General features: G+C 37.8%; 1 protein-coding gene across 2 annotated transcripts in view; it reads left to right on the top strand.

Moving 5' to 3' along the window:
• Positions 1-6,259, top strand: part of LOC128620618 (sorting nexin-18-like) — a 33,989-nt gene that overhangs the window by 7,302 nt on the left and 20,428 nt on the right. The gene's annotated exons all lie outside the window — the stretch shown is intronic.

The raw sequence follows: 6,259 nt of genomic DNA on the forward strand, positions 1-6,259 counted from the left end.
GCACGCTGTAGACGTTCTCGTCACGTCTCTTAATCAGGAAAGATCCGGAACACGCGTACGTGTAGGACATAATACGTAGACACAAATCAAAACAGGGGCCCCAAAAAAACGCAGTACGTCTCGCTCGTATTTTCCGTTTTTGTAAGAAAGAAAAAAAACAATAAAGACATCCTTTTTGTCTTTGTTTGTTTTTTTTTTCTTCTTCTTTTTTAATATGGGTATTTCGTGTTCACTAAACCTGAAATCAGAATAATTTACTGAGTAATAACATCAAGCAGAAACAATTAATATTAACATCAAAATAATAGTGCAAAAGGATCAATAATATACAATCGCCATTCCGAATATCCACTAAATAAATGTGATTAAAATATTTTTGTTGGATTTGGACAGTGACATCATTTTCATAATTTTGCCTCCGTATGCCGGTACAGTGGGTTTGAAATGAAGCGATCAAGATGTGATTGAAATTCAATCGGTTTAACAAAACTATTGCATTAACCGTTTAGGCATTACAGACATTTTCCCTCCATATTCACAGGCTCAAAAGTAATTGGACAAACTAACATAAGCATAAATGTTAGGATTATTTGTAATACTTGGATGCAAATCCTTTGCGGTCAACGGCTGCTTGAAATCTGGAACCCACGGACATCATCAAATGCAGCGTTTCTCCCTTGAGATGCTCTGCCAGGTCTTTACTGAAGCTGTCTTCAGCTGCTGCGTATTTGTGGGTCTTTCTGCCTTCAGTTTTTTCTTCAGTAAGTGAAAAGCAGCTCAGTTGGGTTGAGATTATCGGACGTTTAAGAACATTTCATTTCTTTTACTTAAGAAGGCCTTGGGTTGCTTTCACGGTACGTTTTGGGTCGTTATCCGTCTGTACAGTGAAGCGCCGTCCTGTCGGTTTTGCAGCGTTTGGCTGAATCTGAGCCGAAACTATAGCTCTATACACGTCAGAATTCATCCTGCTACTTCTATCAGCAGTCACATCATCAATAAACACCAGTGAACCAGTTCCATTGGCTGCGTACATGCCCATGCCATAACACTGCCTCCACCAGGACAGATGATGTGGGAGGTTCTGGATCATGAGCTCTTCCTTTCCTTCTCCATTCTCTTCTCGTGCCATCATTCTGGTACAAGTTCATCTCGCATCAGAACCAGTCAGGCTTTAGTTTTTTTTTTTTAGCAATGTCTAATCTGGCCTTTCTGTTCTTGAGTGTTCCCACTGGTTTGCATCTTGAGTTAAAGCGTCTGTATTTACATTCACGAAGGCGTCTCTTGATTGGAGACCCACCTCCTCCAGAGTCTTCCTGACTTGGCTAGATCTCGTGAAGGGGTTTTTTTCTTCAGCAAGGAAAGAATTCTCCTTAATTTGTCAGGAAATAACAAAATGTGTCACTGTCCAAATACTTATGGATATAACTAAGTTATAAGGGCAGTTATTTTTAAAAAAACAAAAAACTTATATAAATAATAACAATAGTAAAATAAACATTTTTGTTTGTAAATTTGCTGTAATATTTTGTTTGAAACTGGCTTAAAAAACTTATTATATAATATAAATATAAATATTTTAGTGTTCAATACGTCTAAATTCAGGGTAATTAGAGAGTAAGAACATCAAACAAAAAAGGTATTCATTTTCACTTCAACATAAGAAATAAATTAATAATAATAATAATAATAGTAATCATTTTTATTTTAAAATCCACTTACAAAACTTTACATGAGAAAGTTACTTACAAAAATATATAACTAAATAATAATAATAATATTAATGATAATGATAATAATAATAGGTTTGTTTGTGGTTTTTATTTGTAATATAAATGTATTTAGTGTTCAATAAATCTAAAGAATAAATAGAGTAAGAAATGTATTAATATACACATTAAAATAAGAAAAAATTTTAAGGTTTGTGTTTTGAGATTTAAAGTCACTGACAAAAAGATTTTAATGAAGATTTTATTTAGTGGATATTCTTTAGCGGATATATATCATTTTTTTGTCAACGTGCACATGTACACTCTTTGAAAGCATTTTTTTAAATTCAGTAACTTTTACGATCTAACCACGTTTGGTTTCCATTAAGCAGAAACCAGAAAACTAAAGCGTGCATTTACATTTTAAAGCGTTTTTTAACCTGTCAGAGAAACGCAGGCCTCATCAGCTTGAAACCTCGTAACCCATTTCCTGTATCTGTGTACGTGTACAGTGCTCACCCTGCTTTCGGACAATAATCTTTTCCCTAACAGCTGGAATTTGTGCCTTAGTTCAATTCCCTTCTTATTTCCTGAGTCATTTTTTAAATACAGATCTGTATTTATGAAACTCAGATGTTTTAGTGATGTTTTTTTTTTTTATTATTCATATGCTGATCTCGTGTTTTCTGTTTTAATGCAGTGTGAATAACTGAGCTGCGTCTGGTTTAGATTAAGGGCTGACAGTGAGAGAGAGAGAGAGAGAGAGAGAGAGAGAGAGAGAGAGAAGCTCGAGGAGTAACTCGAGAGAAGTGTGACCTAGAAAAAAAAAAACCCCGTGGACCCAAATTGTGTTATCTAGAGGACATTCCAGCCGAGGCGGTGAGGCTCGGGTTGTGGCTCGAGCTCGGTTTACCACAGCGTTTATTATTTATGAGATTAATGTAATATTGAGGATGAAATCCTTTTTAGCGTGCTCGTGCCAGAAGCTTTTGCTCAGATTGTGATGCTGGAATACGAACGTGCTCTGAATTAGCGCTGGGGGAAAAAAAAAAAACAAATCTGGTTTGCTGTGACCTTTTGTTTGTTTGGACTTTAACAGAGATTCCTAAAACATTAAAGATGGCTAGAAGGGAATATTTTGCTGATTTGAACGAAGAATAAGATGCGAACAGCTGTCTGAAAAATGCTTAGATCAGATTTGATTGGATGTCCGAACAGTGTAACGTCAGCTTAAATAAAGTTTAAAAAGGGGATGAGCGATATGACAAAAATATCAGTATCTCGATACCTGAAGACGTGAAGATACTTGAAGTACAGCAGTGTTGAGCTTAAAGAGAAAGATTTACGAAAGTCATTATACTTTACTTACTTTTAAATGTCTACAAAATTAAATTATCATGGGGGGGGGGGTGTATATATATCACGATATAATTGTACTGCGACATAATTTATCATGATATCGATATCATATCTTCATATCGCACAGCCCTAGTCACTAATGTTTCCATTAAGCACTATTCTCCTAGAGTTTGTCCATAAACGTGGCCAAGACCCGCCTACTTTCACAAGACGTGACAGTTTGACTGACAGGGCATACGGACCAATCACAGACCGTTTGGAACATTGTAAATGTGAGTTCCATTTATTAACGCAAGAACGGCTTTCAAGGCAGCTCTAGAACTACTCGCCAGCATTCCAGATCAATGTGACATTGCTCTGGAGCTTTTCGAGAACATCCTAGAATTGCTCGACAACATTCTAGAACCGTATGACAACGTTCTCAAACTACACAGCATTCTAGAACTACATGACATCATTCTAGGACTGCCCGACAACATCCTAGAACTATATGACACCATCCTAGAACTATGCAACAACACTCTAGAACTCTGGAACAGCGTTCTAGAACTTCTCGAGGAACTATATGACAACATTCTAGAACTACTGAACCACATTCTAGAACTATATATGACACCACTCTAAACCTGTGCAACAACACTCTAGAACTAAATTACATTTTTGAACGATGTGACAACATTCTAAATCTATGCAACGCTCTAGAACTATGAAACAGTTTTCTAGAGCTTTGCGGCAACGTGCAACTGTATGACAACATTCAAGAACTGCTCAACAGCATTCTAGAACAATGTGGCATTATTCTAGAACTACTCAACAACATTTTAAAACTACACAACCTACTACAGTATATGATCCCATTCTACACAGAACTATGAAACAGCATTCTAGAACTTCTCAGCAACACCGAGGAACTATATGACAACATTCTAGAACTACTGAACCACATTCTAGAACTATATATGACACCACTCCAAACCTGTGCAACAACACTCTCTAGAATGATCCCATTCTACACAGAACTATGAAACAGCATTCTAGAACTTCTCAGCAACACCGAGGAACTATATGACAACATTCTAGAACTACTGAACCACATTCTAGAACTATATATGACACCACTCCAAACCTGTGCAACAACACTCTAGAACTAAATTACATTTTTGAACGATGTGACAACATTCTAAATCTATGCAACGCTCTAGAACTATGAAACAGTATTCTAGAGCTTTGCGGCAACGTGCAACTGTATGACAACATTCAAGAACTGCTCAACAGCATTCTAGAACTACACAACCTACTACAGTATATGATCCCATTCTACACAGAACTATGAAACAGCATTCTAGAACTACTCAGCAACACCGAGGAACTATATGACAACATTCTAGAACTATGTGACCAACATTCCTGAACTACTGAACCACATTCTAGAACTATATACGACACCACTCGAAACCTGTGCAACAACACTCTAGAACTATGAAACAGCGTTCCAGAGCTTTGCAGTAACGTGCATCCATGACAACATTCAAGAACTTTGCAACAACATACTAGAACTACGTGGCAACATTTTGAGTTATGCGGCGGCATTCTAGAGCTACTCAAGAATGATCTAGCTTCTAGAACTACTCAACAACATTCTAAAACGACACAACCTCCTACTACAGTATATGAGACCATTCTAGAACTGTGTGACAGCATTCTAGAACTACTCAGCACCACTCTAGAACTGCATGCCAGAACCGACACGTAGTTCTTCAAAGACTCTCGCAGTGACTCTGAGCGAGAGCAGACGTGTCAGGAAAGAAGGCCGTTCTCCGTTGCCATGCCGACTGCCGGGAGGGCCACTGAGCTCCTCCACACACACTGCGACTGAATTATTTATTAGAGCTAAAGTTTCTCTTTCTTTCTGCACAGATACACACCAACAGACCGGCACTCAAGCGCTGAAGAATTCGGCACCGCCCCTCTCATGTTCAAGTAAAAATAGCAAATTGGTCATGAAGTAATTCGGAGGAACATAACTGTGTCGTTTTGTTTTGAACATGAATAGGTAGGTTCTGTGAAAAGACATAGACAAGGGATATTAGAACTATATGACACCATTCTAGAACTATGCAACAACATTCTAGAACTACTCGGCAACACTGAGGAACTACGAGACAACATTTTAGAACTACTCAGCAATTTGTCGATTACATAATATCTGTGTTGATTAAAGTACGATACGTCACACATGATTCAATTCATAAAAACGCTAAAAGTCATGCCAAAGCCAGCCAGAACAAAATTTTTTTTAAATATTGAATAACATATTTGCTTGATCCACAACAATAATGTCTTTAGACCTCACTTTCAGCCTCAGAAACGAATCTAGATGATACAAATATGCAAATTGGATTCGTGTCCTTTTCTCCAGTACACCACTGTTGCACGGTCTGTATTTGCATACTGAAATATGATTGGCTGTTATGAGTTATGATGCAATAGTACTTGCCTGTCAATACTAACTCGATTGTTTCAGTCTTTGCTCTCGAAATAACTACTCCCAAAGTATTTAATCATAACAAACACATCTTATCACGTCATTTGGACTCCTGGTGTGTCATAGTGTGGTTATTTCAACACATACACACAGTACGGACCTAAACAGATACTTATAATACAGCCATAATATTTTACTCGAACTCACGGATACATTTACACGCATATACACACACACACAAACATTCCCTACTCACACAAATAAACAACATTTAACGCCTTCATCTATTGAGGTGTGGCTCACACATCAAAGTCAAAGATGCGACACATAACTCATGAATGGAGCGAATAACTGCGTGCATATTTGGGTGTGGAGGTCTCTGGTCATCGATTCCAAACATCAAGCATGAATAATATCCATGGGAACACCCAAAACACATGGAGAAACAGTTTCAGAGCCAAACATTCCCAAGACTTTCACACAAAGCTGTTTTAGAAATGCTTAGATAACGGATTTATAAAGACTGCTTTCGATTGAGCAGATCTTCACTCTACGCTTCTCTGTGCTTCGGGGTCACATGATTGTACAGCACATCGCTGGAGAATTCTCAAACCCGTTTGGTCCATTTTCGACAATTCAAATCACAGGTTCGTCCTAATACGTTCCCGTTTCCATAGATACGGCTCTTTCACGGCGGACCTGTGTGGTG

Source organism: Ictalurus furcatus, chromosome 16, assembly GCF_023375685.1.
Source record: "Ictalurus furcatus strain D&B chromosome 16, Billie_1.0, whole genome shotgun sequence".
Lineage (NCBI taxonomy): Eukaryota > Metazoa > Chordata > Actinopteri > Siluriformes > Ictaluridae > Ictalurus > Ictalurus furcatus.